This window comes from Ascaphus truei, chromosome 16, assembly GCF_040206685.1.
Source record: "Ascaphus truei isolate aAscTru1 chromosome 16, aAscTru1.hap1, whole genome shotgun sequence".
NCBI lineage: Eukaryota > Metazoa > Chordata > Amphibia > Anura > Ascaphidae > Ascaphus > Ascaphus truei.
Window position 1 is genome coordinate 17,094,959 of NC_134498.1, and position 17,150 is coordinate 17,112,108.

Genomic DNA, 17,150 nt, shown 5'->3' on the forward strand with positions numbered 1-17,150 from the left:
GAGAGGGTGACACATGGAGAGGGTGACACATGGAGAGGGTGACACAGGGAGAGGGAGAGGGTGACACAGGGAGAGGGAGGGATAGAGAGGGTGACACAGGGAGAGGGAGACACAGGGAGAGGGTGACAGAGGGAGAGGGTGACACAGGGTGAGGGTGACACAGGGAGAGGGTGACACAGGGAGAGGGTGACACAGGGAGAGGGAGAGAGGGTGACACACTCACAGACACCCACTCTCACTCAGACAAACTCACACACACAGTCTGTCACTCACACACACAAACACTCACCCGCAAGGCAGGGGGTCGCACATGGCAGCGGGGGCCTCCGCACGGCAGGAGGGCCTCTGCAAGGGGCCGTGCCCCCTCCAGAGGGGGACACCGACACCGCAGTATCCTGCTTAGACCGAGCAGGGTGAGGCCCCGGTGAGGGGATTTCCCTGCTTAGAGCAGGCAGAGGCTCCGGTGAGGGGATTTCCCTGCTTAGAGCAGGCAGAGGCTCCGGTGAGGGGATTTCCCCTGCTTAGAGCAGGGAGAGGCTCCGGTGAGGGGATTTCCCCTGCTTAGAGCAGGGAGAGGCACGCGTAGGGTGAGGGGGGGGGGCACGGAGGCCGGGAGAGATTGGGGTGAGGGGGGGGGGTGGATGGCCCGATGTGAGGGGGTGGTGGATGGCCGATGCGAGGGGGGGCGGATGGCCCGATGGGAGGGAGGGGGGGGGGGGGGCGGATGGCCCGATGGGAGGGAGGGGGGGTGACAGATGGCCCTGCAGGGGTCTGAGGCAGACTGGCGTGGAAGGGGCTGGCTGGCGGAAGGGGGAGGAGTGGAAGAGCTGAGGAGGGGAAGTTGCTGAGAGGCGGGGGAGGAGCGAAGGCAGTGATCAGAGAGCCGGATTTTTTTTTTTTTCTCCAGCGCGAGCGCGGGAAAAACAGCAGCGCGAGCGGCGGGAAATTTAAAAAATACACGTGTGCTGCTTGTGCCAATATTTACTCGCCCGGGGGTTATATCCACCCGCCCCGGGCGAGTAAATGTATACAATTGTCGAACACTGTATATATATATATATATATATATATATATAAAACATAATACTGAGTTAAGTTATGGTGAGTAAAAAAAAGTGACAAAAACCCTCCACAGGAAAGCAAATATGCAAATATAACTGTATGCTCATCTGCATGTCTTAGGCAGGTCTGCAACCCCGCCTTTCCCCATTATCACCCAGCATACAGCACTTCCACTGCAGCAAGGGATTCTGGGAAATGACATGCAAAAAAGTGACACTGTGTGCTCATTTGCATGTCATTTCCCAGAATCCCTTGCTGCAGTGGAAGTGCTGTATACTGGGTGATAATGGGGAAAGGCGGGGTTGCAGACCTGCCTAAGACATGCAGATGAGCATACAGTTATATTTGCATATATATATATATATATATATATATATATATCTTCGGGTAATACCCAGCAGACGTCTCTCCATACTTCTTTGAATTTTCTGAAACTTCTGAATTATCTTAACATTTTGGGTCCAAGTTTCACATCCATACATAAACACGGGCAGAATACACCGGTCCAAAACTTTCCTCTTGAGGCACAGTGGAAGGTTCCCTTGAAAGATTGTCTTGTTTCTCCCAAATGCTTCCATCCTATCTTCATTCTCCTCTTTATTTCATTCAAAAGGTTCCCATCCATTGTTACTTGCCGGCCAAGGTAGACATAGTCTTCAACTTCTTTTAGTTTTATTTCATACTAGCTTTTGTGCCCGGCTGCTGGATGTAGTGCGGGGAGAGATGTGTCTCTGTCTGTGTGTATGTGTGTCTGTCTGTGTGTGTGTCTGTCCCCACCCCCTCCCCCCCCCTGCTGGCGACACATCTCCCCACACTGCTTTGGTATGTCCCCTCGCTGCCGGCTCATCTCCCCCCCCTTTGGTATATCTCCCGTCGCAGGCAGTACCTTTTCCCAGCCCTCTCCCAGCCACTGGCACATCTCCCCCCCTTCTGGTACATCTCCCCCCGCTGGCTCGCACATCTCCCCCCGCTAGCTGGCACATCTCCCTCCTCCCCCCCGCTGGCACATCTCCCTTGCACATCTCACATCACATAGAGACACACACGCACACACAGCCACAATCCAGGCAAGGACACGCCCCCTCCCTTAGTAGCCACGCCACCCGCTCCTGCTCGAACAGATATGCTGGACAGCTGTGGGAAACTTAGAATGTCCATCATTTGGGAGGTGAGTCACATTGGAAGCTCAAAATAGTTGCGTTGACCTACCAAATCTGCAGCTGAATGTCCAGTGAAAGTTTTGTTGTGCTACGTGGTGCCGTTTCTGAGATTTCGATGCCTCAGACATACAAACAAACGGAATCCAACTTAGAATTATAGTATAGATATTTCAATCTTTGCAGAGTTGACACATTTGTAGAACATCACTTTGGTTTTACTGAGATTCATATGGAGGCCCATTTTCTTTTTTGCTTCGGTGAGTTTCCCAATTTGTTGCTGAAGGTCTTCTTGCAAAAATAACAGTCATTTGCAAATCATAGGTAACCCAAGTATTGTCTTGAGCAATTGTTCAATTGTGGCTGTTTAAAGCTTTGGTGACATGGTCTAACTTCATGTAATCTAACGGTTGATGTGGCATTGTCCATAAAATCTCTTTATAATATCAATGTTCGCTTCTTCAAAATAAAAATGCTTTTGTGTAATTTATGAATTATAAACTGAGTGGTAGCTCATATTAATTTCTTAGGAAAATCACTGCATGTACGACTTCATTGTGGCCCATTGTGTTGTACCCACTGCGAAATCCCACTTGTCCTTTAGGCTTGGCGTTGTCCAGAGTCTATTCTAGCCGACTAGCGAGTATCTTCATAGAAATCTTGTTATTGGAAATAGACTGATTTGTCTGTCATTCTTGTAGAAGCTCCTTCCCAGCTTCTTTGTCTCCTTTCTTGTGTCCGGGAATAACTATGGCATTACTGCATTGCTCTGGAATTTGCCTGTTCTTCAAGCAGCATGTCACGTTTTGCAAATATTTTCTCTATTTCTTCCCCAGCTTCTTTAAAGATTTCCATTGTAATTCAATCTAACCCAGGGCTGGGAGCCTCCTCATTCGGCATGAATTGTATTATGTTTGACACTTCTTTTGGAAGGATGCACGGCACATCATCTGTGTCTACTTGTCACTTGTCCTCTGATAGACTATATCCCCTGTGCTATCTTTGTTCTTCTACAATTTAATGTAGAAGTCCTTAACTCTCTTTATGATAAGTGCACAGTCTTGTATTGTTGATCCATCGTCTTGTTTGAGTGTAATGATTTGCTTCTCCCCAACTAGAGATGGGCAAATGTGTCAAAATTCGAGCTGCAAAGTCTTCACTGGTTATTAAAACCATTCCATTTTCAGATGGATATTTGTAGTTTGTTGGGACAGTTAAAAATTCAGGTGAATGCTCCTGAAACTGCCACCATTTCTCCTTTGTGCTAATGTCATACTGTAAGTTCACCCATGCAAATGTTGTGACATTCGATTTGCCCAGAAGTTCCAGACCCTGAAATATGTTCATATCCAGAATTTGCAGTCAGGTAAGCTAGAGAAAACCAGCATTCAGAATAACTGTAACATCAATCTATAAAATGTTGTTTTCACTGTGTCCATGAATAATGTTACAGAACCCAGGCATTCTGTACTAAGAAATCCCTTCCCTGAAAGGCTTACTACTGTATCTTCTAAAGATTATGGTTGAGATATTACAGGAAAAGTACAGAAAATGTTAGAAACATAATTTGGTTACAGTGGGGAGTAAATAAATTGGTAATTTAGATGCGCTAATTTATTCTGTTGGTTTGCGCTCAATCTGTGATGTCACCCAAACTAATTCAACTAAACAGCAATTAATAAGAACTAAAAAGAACCCCCATGGTGCTGAACTCACTGAAGGTGATTAAGATGTTGTACAATTCATAGTGGACACATTTTGCCCCCCAGCAGACACAGTAAGTGTAAAGGCTCTCATTTGGAATGCAGAGTCCCTGGTTCCCTTTGGAATGTTTGTACAGTAATAGCTTCTCAGTCCTTACTGCTTTTGCAGCAATCCTTCTGTAACAGTCCTTTAGCGGCATTGTAATACTCCTTTGGGAATACTGCAGCAATCCCTTGAATACTTTGTATATCACTCATTGAGAAACATTGTCACAGTTCTTTCAAAACTATACAACTCGCATATCGACACATTGTAATAGTCATACATAAGCATTGTGACATCCTTTAAAAAACATTGTGATCTGCCTTTAGAAGTAAGGTGAATCTTATTTGCAAGAAGATTTGGAAACAACAAAGATGAGAATATCTTGTTCCCCAGCTCTCGTTCTAGTCTTAGCACAGTTTAGTAAATGCAGGTCGGTAGTGTTTTGTAAGAAAGCCCTCTTGTCTCTTGAAATTGATCACACAGTACTGTAAAATGCCCTCACTTCTCTCTAACTCACAATATTAAACTTTAAGCAATGCATCGCAGGCCCTGTTGGCATAGAAAGTGTTAATTCACATGAGGACTTCCACTATACTAAAGGTCTCTTGACATGTAGAGAAGGGTTGCTGTAATAACTTCAAGACTCCAATAATGTGTCTAGGGTTCAGATCTCTAAGGAGAAGAAGAAATGTCATACATAATATTGCTCTATAATGCTATTTGCACATTAAAATGGCTAGTTTCTCCCACCTCTCCCTTTCTAGTTTTAACCAATGGGCATTGGTTTTGTTTGGATTAATATTATGGCTATGATAGATACTTAATTTAAGGCCAAAGTTTCTATGACATTGGGCTTCTTGTTCGAAGTTTAAAACACCCCTCCAGGACAAGTTAGTGCAATCCTTGTCATTATTAGTATATATTGTATCTGGAGGTTAAAAGGCTGTGTTAACCTTGCAGGGAACTTACATGTTTGTAGAAAATGTCAAAACAGCTGAGCTATCTCTCTGGCTCATAACATAAATATACCCCCGAGAGATCGACTAATAAGCATATTTAGATAGAATTGCTTCTCTAGCTGAAGGCACTGTTGTGTCTTTTAAAACAAAACAAAGCCTTGATGAATTGAATCCAGCCTGCTGTCCATGAGCCTGATAATTCTCTTGCTCTTGATAATAGGAAGCGGAGTGTAGTTGCCACAGCGAATATAATGTCAGAAGCCCTGGACACACAGACATTGGGATGGAGCAGCTTTGAATCACTCAAACGCCTGTCCCCAAAGGACAAAATATTATGAAGAAGAAAAAATTCCAGCAATAAACTACCAGTAACATCCCAGGTTACTTCAGTCTAACAACTGATCAGCCAAAAGAGTGTACTGTACCAACTTCTAATTCTAGGTCAGGCAAATGGTTCATCAAAGCTGTCTCCAGAAGTGACAGTACCAGAGGTTTCTGGAAGAGAGCGGAACATTCTCTCCTTGCTTTCCACCTGTTGCATTTATAATAAGACTTGAATCTCTGAAATCACATTAGTGTGTCCCTTGTTATTTGTAGACTTTACTTAGCCTCCATTATTGTGTAGTCCTCCATTTGTGTTATCTGCCATGAGAACATTGAAAGGTAATCGGTTTCACCGGTTAGTACGTACAGATGTGCATACAAGACCTCCCGTCCCAGGCACCGCGGTCAAAGAATCAAAATCTGTGGTGCTACAGTAGGGGGCAGTGGCTGCCGCATCGAGCTGCGGGAGTCCTGCTTCCAAAGGGTTAATCCTGCTGAGCAGCGTCCACCGCCGTTGTGTCACCGTGGATGGGAGCTGCACCAGAGATATTAAGGTTTGCTACATCTGCTGCAGTCGACTTATTATTATCTTTGCTGCAAAACTGGTACAAAATTTGAGCAAAAACAGCACTGAATGTTTTTTTTTTTTTAAATCCCATTTATGTCAATGGAATTTGCTTTTTTAAATCTGATGCAGTTTTTTGCACTGTGTTATCTCCAATTTTACAGCCAATAGAGTTTGATTAATAGACTTCATTGCACAGAGAGTGCAAAGGGGTTTTCCTGTTGTATTCAACCCTATAATTGAAATACCTCATAGATCTTGTATTTTATGGATTAGGGATCAATAAATTCATATGTATTTCCTGTATACCATGTCTGATTTCATACACCTTTATCTTATCTCCCATACGTTATCTATTTCTCCTACCTACTGTAAAATAACCTGGTGTTTTTTTTCTGCATGGGGTAAATGTTTAAAATTGCTCTCGTTGCCTTTCACTGCAGCACGGTGACCAGATCTACTACATGCTAAAACCAGTAATGATATCTATCAGGCAGGAAGCAATTATTTAAGTCAAAGTTGCACTCCACCCCCTCCCCTCACTCCCAGTAAAGGTGCTACCTTTACAGGTCGGTATCTCCATAAGCTGGCAGTCCCGGAACTGAAGTTAATGTGGTTCAGCTCCGGGAACCTCCTGCTTACTTTCTAGTTCTAGGAATTCTCTCTTCCATCACCTAAGGCCTTGCCCCCGCTGCATGCTACAGCGTCCGCTGTGGCGGACGCTGCGCTCACGAGAGCCCTCCCCGCAATGGCGCCGGGCCCGCTGCGAGGGGGGGCCGCAGCGCTCGTGCGAGAGCTACTCCTGCTCTCAATAGAATTGAGAGCAGGAACTCGCGTCGAGCGGCTAGGCACGCCCCCCGGCGGTTCAGCCAATGAGGGCGAACCTGCCGGGTGACGTCATGGCCGCGCCCCGTCACTCCTCCGCCACGCCCCCCCCCCCGGTCTCTGCTCCTGCAGTGAGCTGCAGACCGGGGAATCGCCGGAACGCGCAGCCAAAAGCGCGGGCGTGCATTACAGCACCGTGACCAGGGCCTTAGCCTTACCTGTACCTGTCCGTACTTTTTGATTTCCACCAGGTAGCCAATTTTGCCAGATTGAAAGCTTAATCTCCTTTAAACAAACTTTTTGACATTACCTACTGTACACCAATGATGTCTTATTCGCTCATATTCTGAGCTTGCATACTGGACATGGCACTTTCGCCATCTTCTTTTATTCATTCTTATAAATGCTCTGTACAGTAAGTAGGCTCTCATTGTTCACACCTAAACACTATTATATCTCACGCAATTACATGTATTCCTGTTGTGTCTGACTGTGTTCCAGTACCCTCCTGCAATTGTACGTTAGGACATCCTGTCTCATACAGTATATCCCACTAATTAATGTTGTTATAAGTGGGGTAACACAGTTGGAAGTCAGTGGAACATTTACTCTGTCACCTGGCTCCATATTATATTTATTGTATCCAATGTGGCATTTCATTTTGGAATGTGCCAAGTATAAAAGCCAGGCCATCCTTGAAGTGTAGGTGTTCAAAGTGATTTTAGCGTCGCAAAAACAATAGTGCACAAGGTCAAGTGAGTGAAACATTCAGAGGTATTGGCACAGATGGCTGAAACATCGGATACTGAAGCAGTTTCTGCACTGATAACCAACGCACGATTAGACAGTGTTTCTGCATCCGTACAGTTTGTTCTTTTTGTAAGAGCATCTTGGGACTGTGTATAAAACACACACAGAATATCATTGCATTTTTGACATCTTATCAATTTGATGCAGCAGTTCAAGCTCACAGAGGAGGCTGCATGAGAGACTCCCAAGTGAAAATGTACATTGTGCAGTGTTTAGAATTGCAGTGAATCACTCTGCATGTCTGATACTGCCTGTAAGAGGACATGTGCATAGGTAGTCAATGGAGACTGTTTTAAGGTGAAATTAAAATAAGGCTTTATTGCGCCTGTTGCTTTAAACACAGCAAACATGTGAAAATCCATAAACAAAATCTGCTCCACGTTGGAGTATATTTACAATTGTAGTCCAGCGATTCACCAGCCCAAATCATAGAGACATTTGTGTATATCTATATCTATATATATCTATCTATATATATATATATCTATCTATATATCTATATCTATCTATATATCTATCTATCTATCTATCTATCTATCTATCTATCTATCTATCTATCTATCTATCTATCTATCTATCTATCTATCTATCTATCTATCTATCTATCTATCTATCTATATTTATATATATATAGATAGATAGATAGATAGATAGATAGATAGATAGATAGATAGATAGATAGATAGATAGATAGATAGATAGATAGATAGATAGATAGATAGATAGATAGATAGACATAGATAATCAGTCATAAGAAAAGTCTTATCTGTCTTGTAGTTGTAGGGGGAAAGCTTCTCTCTTTCCTGGGTTGCTGCCTTTTCCTCAGGCTATATCAGCATTCAGGTGTAGAAGTCTTGTGAGCTCCAGACATCTGTGATCCCTCTGTCAGTCTCATCTGTGAGACTCAGGAACCTCTGCTCTGTCTGCTTCCTTGGTGTAACGCTTGCGCGAGCCCACAAACAAGACCTGACCCCGGCACTGAGGTGGGAAGGACTGTGCCACACACCCACAGTAGCGGGGGTGAGCCCAGAAGCTGGTTTGCAGCGTTGCTAGGTCTGGGTATGTAGAAAGTTTTAATTCAATACTTGCCGGGGTCCGTGGGTTGGAGAGGTACACGTAGTTGGAGTCCGTAAGCCTGTGGTCTGGGGTTGGAGAGGTAGTCGTAGTCGTTATCCGTAAGCCAGGGGTCAAAGAGCCAGAGAGAATCCAAATGTAAAGCCAGGTCGGTACACAAGAGGTTAACTGCAGAGAACAAGACAAGACTGAGCTGGACAAAACAGGCACACGCAAAGGCTACACAAGGTTATGTTCAGCAAAGTATGACAGAAAGAGGCAATCCTTTATAGTAGACAGGAACCAGTAGGAGAGGGGGCGGAGCGGAGGCGGGGCCTCCACAGATGCCAAGGATAGGTTGCAGGAGACAAGTGCTCATAGCTAAACTTGCCACGCAGCTGGGGCTCGTTGCGCACAGTCATGCGAGTGCACCGCGCACAGCGGAGGTGCGGCGCGCCCGAGGAGGCGGGGCTATGCTCGTGGCCTTGCGTAGAATGAGCGGGTGCGCGCGTGCTCTGTAACAGGAGCGGTGATGCGCGCATCAGCGGGGGCGGATCTTCGGCAGCTGCCGCTGCAGTACTATAGATAAGCGAGGAGGGAGCGCGCCGCAAGGGACGCGTTCCCCGATTCCTCACACTTGGTCAGCCCAGTTGTGAACTAAGGAATCTCTTCTTCCTGTCTCAGGAGGAGCTTTTTCTCTCACAAACCTCCAATCAGCCAGGTGCTGTCAATTAACCAGCACACTGCTGGATTAGAGGCAAGTTTTCTGAAAAGGTCTAAGTCCTGTGTTACACTGCCATTGTGCCATCTTCTCACCAGTGCATTGCGTGTGTATAATGCACATGTACAAATTAGCAGAGGGGCCACAACAGTACTGTAATGTCATTTTGGATAATAATGACTGAGCCACCTGTCCTGAAGCAGGGATATCCTGAAAACCTGGCCTTTTGGTGGCCCTTGAGAACTGGAGATGGCCATCCTGATTTAAAGACTCAAAAATGATCTATATTACCTGGACTATATATATATTTACATTATCTTGGCTTACAAATGTACAGTGTAAAAATTACATTGCAATTAAGAGGAGTAGGCAGTCCAAGGAATGTCACTCCACCAGTGTGAGCCCCCTGCTCTAGATGCTTGGGTTCCAAGCATTGATTATACATTTCTATCCTGGTTTTACAGGCAGCAGCAGCAGCTCCTGTAAATGTGATAGTCAGTGGTACCTGAGAGGGTGCGCGTAAAAGAGCAGGACTTGGAGAGCTCTCATTAAACTACATTAACGCTGTCAATGCCCTCGTTGTTTTCAAAATGCCAAATGCATTACTGTACAGAAGAGCCTTTTGATAGTTAGCTACCATTAAAAACCGCCCGCTGAAATCTCTATGAAACTGTCATATTTTCAGGGACCTGGAATGTTTTTTTTTTCTAATATACAGTAAGTTAAATCAAAGCGCAACAGCGACCTTTTTAAAATGAATATTAGACTGTGCAAAGCCTTTTGTCTGTTCAAAAACAAGCCAATTTCACACTAAAGGAGAAGTATTTTTCCGAGCGTACAAGTGAAAGATTCCAGATCCCCTCACAGTCCTGTCACCCATATGTCACTTTGTCTTCTCCGAGACACTCTTATGAGTAGCTAAATTGTGAGAAAGGAATTATGTAATTTCCAATCTAATCAGAGAGTAAGACATATTCCATAACGCTCTCCCTGTAATCACGAGATTAATGGTACATGCGTCCCTGCATTCAGAGACATTTGACAAACAAATCGTTATCCCTGGGGATGTAATACTCTTGCAAGTGAAATCACGTATATTTGTAAAAATATATATCTTAAAATGATGGGGTTTTTATTCTTTCTTTTATAGCGGTGATGGTATACACAACTCTGTACATAGAATGTTTGCAGGCCCTGTCCCTTGGAGCTTACAAACTATTTTTTGGTGCACGTGGCACAGGTAGATAAGATGACTTGCCCAAAGTCACACAGAGCTGACACGTTTTACATGGCCATATTTGTGTATATTTGTAGTTTACAGATTTATACCCAACCTCCCTGAGCATTGTACTGAACATGAATTATCTTTGTTACTCTGTAATAATAATAGTGTCCCATGGATGAACTTCCAGGTCTGGGAAGTCTTCTAACTTGCCTTTATACTATCCAGCCTAGATAAGCAAGCATGGGTTCCTGCGACTCATCAACTGCCCATCTTTGTTATATCAATATAAACAGTTAAGTTCAGTATAGTTGGTTTACTGAACAAACCAAAAGTCGCGGACCTGTAATGTTTTAGGGCACATATCTGCATTGCTAGCAGAAAGAAAAAAGAAAATGTTCTTTTAGATAGAAGGTTAAGCTCTTGGTTTCCATAATGTAGTACATGGGCTTTAACTGTTACATGGCTTTATCATGCACCTGGAGATATTGCAGTGATACTGTATGCACCTGGAGGTATTGCAGTGATACGGTATGCACCTGGAGATATTGCAGTGATACTGTATGCACCTGGAGGTTTTGCAGTGATACTGTATGCACCTGGAGGTATTGCAGTGATACTGTATGCACCTGGAGGTATTGTAGTGATACTGGTGATGTAGGGATATGCACCTGGAGATATTGTAGTGATACTGGTGATGTAGGGATATGCACCTGGAGATATTGTAGTGATACTGGTGATGTACAGATATGCACCTGGATTTGTTGTAGTGATACTGGTGATGTAGGGATATGCACCTGGAGATATTGTAGTGATACTGGTGATGTAGGGATATGCACCTGGAGATGTTGTAGTGATACTGGTGATGTAGGGATATGCACCTGGAGAGGAGTAGGCAGTCCAAGGAATGTCACTCCACCAGTGTGAGCCCCCTGCTCTAGATGCTTGGGTTCCAAGCATTGATTATACATTTCTATCCTGGTTTTACAGGCAGCAGCAGCAGCTCCTGTAAATGTGAAAGTCAGTGGTACCTGAGAGGGTGCGCGTAAAAGAGCAGGACTTGGAGAGCTCTCATTAAACTACATTAACGCTGTCAATGCCCTCGTTGTTTTCAAAATGCCAAATGCATTACTGTACAGAAGAGCCTTTTGGCGACACTGTTTATTCTAACACGGCCGTAACCGCGGTGTGGGGAAAGTCGCGATCAGCCAGTGGCTCGTTTGGGGATTTCCCTGGCGCCTGCCGAGCGTCACTCTGGCGCCGGTCGCACGTTCCAAGGTTCCCCGGCATCCCTGAAGCCTGCAAAGGCAGCAGGGGTAAGGGGGAAACAGCGCAAAGCTGCGCGCAGCCAGGGGGAGCAGCCAGGGTTCGGGGAAGTGGAGGGGAAGGGGAGAATTTTTTAATAAACACGCGGGAAGGGGTAGATGCGGCTCACTCGCGGCTCCGTTTTGGCACCAGCCGGGCGCCAGCCAAAAAAAGCCCCGTTCATAACGGGCAAAAGTTAGAATAAACTGTGTCGGTGCAGTATATATTCACAGCGAAATAGCCACAATACAAATGCACTCACACTTTGAAATACATTACAAGAAGTTTTACAAAATGCTGATCCTCTGGACAGACAATCCCCGGCGCGTGTATATTCGTTCACGTCCGACACTTCCGGTGTGCACTCAGGTAAGGGCGGATGTGATGTCACGCTCGATCTCCGGTTACCAGGATCTTTCCACAGGAAATGAGCTCAGATTCAACGCATTTCGTCAATAGACTTCGTCAGGATTATTAATTACCATTGACCCTCCTTAGTTTATATAGGGTCAGCCTCTTATGTGTAATATTAAACACCTGATATCAATATAATGCAATATGCTGATTTTAATCAACTCTATGATATTTTACAAAGCTCTGCAATAATGGCTCTTTACTACATATGTATTATATAATAAATGAATATACCAAATGATCCAGGGAATGTTTTTAATCACCACTCACATACATAGTGGTGACCCAAATAGGACATACTAATAAACTAAACATTTTTAATAACAACAATATGAACTCTCTAGAAATAGGCTTAACAAATTAATTTAATATAAAAACAAATTAATAGAAGAACAATGAAACAATAAAAGAACATAGTAAAAAACACAATATAAAACTATCACTAAAGTCTATATAAAATAAATGCAATTTAGTACAACAAATATAGGCCTAAAAGAGATGACAAGAAAGGCAAAATGAGTAAATACATTCTTAATTTAAAAACTTAAAAAAGGAATTCCATATGTTCCCCTCATGCAATATGTTGGAATCTTCAAAAGAGATTTGAAACAAAAAATACATCATTAAATAAAATGGGTAACCAATCTGTAAAAATATAAAAACAAGCCATCAAAATACAAATCAATTTAATCTAAACAATAAAAAGGAAAAAATAGGGTAACCCCAATTATCGAGGCCACTACCAGGCACTATGGACTGTGTTTAGGAAAGAAGGTTTGACGCCGGTATATAGGTGATGCAGGTAATAAGGCAATATATGGGTATCTCCGATACTAACAAGGGGAGTGGGGTACTGGAAAACCGGTTAGAGGTACAAGGGGACACCTCCCAAGGGGGCACCCCCAAGTAAATCCCGGCCCGGCTACCAATATATCCTCACCTGTCTCCCCTGTGTATCGCGTGGAGGTCCCTTGAAAGCCGTTCCTGTTTGCGGCTGCAAGCTTGATCCTGGAGGTCCCTTGAAAGCCGTTCCTGTTTGCGGCTGCAAGCTTGATCCTGGAGGCTCTGTGTGCTGGGATTCTGCTTGCTGGCGTCTGCGTGCCCCAACCGGATATGACGTCACAGATGAAAAAAATAGAGATTGCTTTCAAAGAGTTCTTTGAAAAAGTCCTGGCTTGGACGAAACGCGTAAGAGTGTTCATGCTGTTGTACATTGCTGGTTACTAATAAACTTTTTTATATTCATACAACTGGCTGAGTGAAAGTGCTGTGAACCTCGGAAGCAATCTCTATTTTTTTAAACAATAAAAAGAAATAGAAAATAAAACGGTCAATATAATAAATTTATTTGCCAAAAAATGCATTGGTTCTCACTGTATTCATCTGTACCCGTAATCAGGCACATATTGATACATTAGCAGTCAATGGGCATTTTTTTGCATTTCTTCTATTGACTGTTTTATTTTTTATGTTTTTATTGTTTAGATTAAATTGATTTGAATTGTGATGGCTTGTTTTTTTCTTTTTACATATTGTTTAGCGATTTTAATTAATTATGTATTTTGGTGGCTAATGGTTGTAATTAATGTGTGGCCTAGTTGTTGTATGAATTAATTATTGTGTTGCTTACTGCTTTTAGATATTAAATGTATTTTTTGGCTAGTGGTACGATTTATGTTATTGATTGCATAGTGGTTTAAATTATTTTATTGAATGTCTAGTGGTTTTATTTCTTTAATTTTTTTGTTGGCTAGTGCTTTTAATTTTTGTTTCAGGGTGTTTAGGTGCTTGTTGTATCTGTTTTATTCTTGTGTATTTTTTAAATTCCTGCTTTTGTATTAGTGTGACCATTGACTGCTATAGTAGCTTGTTATGTCCATATTATATGGGTATGATGTACTACTATGCCACTCAATGGGTACAGGGTGGGTATAGTGGGTCCAGCGGGGTGGTTTGGCCTCTCAGTGGGTAGTGAGGGAGGGTGGGTTAGCCCCTTAATTACTACAGCAGTTATTAATGGCTAGGGTGATTAAGGGGCCATTAGATTGTATTTTTTTATGTTTATTGCTGGCATCGGAGGACATGGCCCTGCAGTATGCTGATGAGAATACCCTTCATGTGGCATTGGTAAGTAGAATTGTTTTTATTTACTTTATTTATGCTGGCTGGCTAATGTTGTGTTTAATAATGGGCATATAATCTATTATCCATATCTGGATAAGAGTTATTTTGCACATTACTGTACTTTATGTGTTTGGGAGGGGAGGTGTAACCAGTAATGGTACCGCAGGCCAGTGGGGACCCCCGGGGACCCCTACGGGGCCTCCAGACACAAGCAGGGACCACCCGAGGGCCCCAAGACACCTGTGGGAAACACCCAAGGGCCTCCAGACACCCATGGGAACCACCAGAGGGCCCCCAGACACCTGTGGGAACCACCCAAGGGCCCCCAGACACCCGTAGGAACCATCTGAGGGCCCCCAGACACCCGTGGGAACCACCTGAGGGCCCCCAGACACCTGTAGGAACCACCCAGGGGCCCCCAGACACCCGTTGGAACCACTCGAGAGTCCCCAGACACCCGTGGGGATGACTCGAGGACCCCCAGACACCCGTGGGAACCCCCCAAGGGCCCCCAGTCACCTTTGTCAACCACCCAAGGGCCCCCAGACACCAGTGGGAACCACCCGAGGGCCCCCAGGCACCCATGGGGATGACCAGAGGGCCCCCAGACACCCGTGGGGATGACCTGTGGACCCTCAGACACCCACGGGGACCACCCATGGACCACATTGGGAACCACCTGAAGGCCCACGGAACCTAGCGGGGACCACCCGAGGGCACCCAGACACCCGTGGTAACCCCACGGGGTGCCCTGTGGGGCCTGTGGACACCCGTGGGGACCACCCGGGGGCATCCGCCAGCCTGTGGTATTAATCCTATGTCTAATAAAATATATTATGGTTTTATGTTGGGGCACAGGGGGTGGGATGTGGTTTGGTTTTTGCTACATATTTTAATTGAATTTTTCTTACTAGTGTATATGAGCAGGGTGTCTCCGGAGCAGAACCTTGTTGATTTGAGGTCTGGGGACCCCCTGCTTCCCAAGATACAGGCCCCGTTATAGGGTTCCAGTATCTTCTATGCATGTAAATGTCCCGCGTCACATGACTAGGAGATACCGGCACCCCATAACGGGGTCTTTATCTCGGGAAGCAGAAGGTTCCCGGACCTGAAATCAACGCGGTTCTGCTCCGGAGACCCCCTGCTCCTCTACACTAGTAATAACATTTAAAAAAATTATTTCCGGTGAGATTTGAGAGTGGGGGCTCTCTCTCTGCAGCAGAATCAACTCGCCGAGTGAGCCCTTTTCGGAAGGCAGATCATCTCGTCCCCGGCTACTCGTCATTTTTGCTAATGTTGCTATCACTAGTATTCAGGCCTTTCTATAGTACACACCGTGATAGCCGCGCTGTCAAACATGGTGATTTAAATTTGCTGGCGATTTTTTATTTTTATGACTGTTTATAGCATAGGCCTCGTGGTGTCTCTCTATTCTCCCTACCAATCACTTAGATTGTAAGCTCTTCGGGGCAGGGACTCCTTTTCCTATGGTTCCTTTTTTTGTCTGAAGCGCTTATTCCCATTAAATGGTATATTATTATGTCGTGTATTACTGCTGTGAAGCGCTATGTACATACAGCCGCGGCTAAGCTTAATCTAAAGCTTACCCGCTTTGTTTCTCATTTTTTTTTTCCGGCCGGAATTGGCCACGCGCCAGCCGCATCTCACGGCCGCACGCGCCCGGTTCTCCAATCAGCGCCTAATGGCGCTGAACAATAGAAGCGCCTGAGGCGCAGGAGAGAAAAAAAAAGCCCGCCTCTTAACGCATTTGAAAATTAACCGCGGAGGCGGCCGCCGTAGACTAAGGGCGGCCGCCACTGTAGATAGTGCTATATAAATAAAGCTATGCATACAGTACATCGCCAATATATTGCTCGGTAAGAAGACTCAGGTGTTTACGGCAGTGTAGAGGTTGACTGACGTTTCATCCACAGATGAACACAAGTTTTTGAGGTTGCTTTGCGTTGCAATGAGGCAGCCAACCACACCTTCAGCACCTCAGGTGTTAATTTGCAAGGATAGGATGGGAGACACAAAAGGAAAGGTTATATAGTTTGGCAAGATGGATAAGGGCACTGTGGATCAGCGCCTTCACTTAACTAACCTTTAAGAATGCAATTAACATTTAAAGAAAATAAAGTTTTTAGGAACGTTATAAAATTATTGCCAAATGTTTAATGGTTTGTCTTCCTGTAACGGCTTCTCCTGCGTTGCTGACTCTCAGCATATTCTAAAGTTACTTATTTTCTAAATTGCACGCAGTATTACTCCGGGTAAATAGCATGACTGTTTGAGCGGAGTTGGCTCGCTCATTAAACTTAATACTATATGCAATATATGCCCAAAATAACAGCACGGCAAATAAGAAGAGCATTCGCTCTGTGTGCAGGTCGTTGCCACTGTGCTTATGGCCATTTCTTTTGCATTTTAATTTAATTTCCACTTTAAGAGACCTCTTCTCGCCATTTCTAAAGCTGTTTTTATTTTTAAAATGGGACGCTTTGTTCAGGAGATAAAAGCATTTGAAATGTTACTATCTGGGAGGTTAACATGAAGCTCTCCCCGGAGCCCGTTGCACTGGAAAGGTTACCATGGTAACCTCAAACTCTATAGATTAAGGTAATCATGTTTTTTAACACTAGAAAAACGTAGAAAGAAAGATCAGCTCATGAACAGGGGGCAAGAAACTAACATTAAATGACATAGAAAAAGGGGACTTCCTTTAGAATGCTACTCATAAGGAGGCAACCACCCAGGGCAGATTCCACCAACTGCTCCCCGACCCCCAATTGTATAGAACCGCCACTTTCCCCCCTTTCCTTCTCTCTTCCTTACTCAATCTCTCTTGCCTCTTTCTCTC

General features: G+C 44.4%; 1 protein-coding gene across 6 annotated transcripts in view; it reads left to right on the forward strand.

Moving 5' to 3' along the window:
• The window catches only part of DIAPH2 (diaphanous related formin 2), a 1,317,111-nt gene that overhangs the window by 701,640 nt on the left and 598,321 nt on the right, over nt 1–17,150 (forward strand). The gene's annotated exons all lie outside the window — the stretch shown is intronic.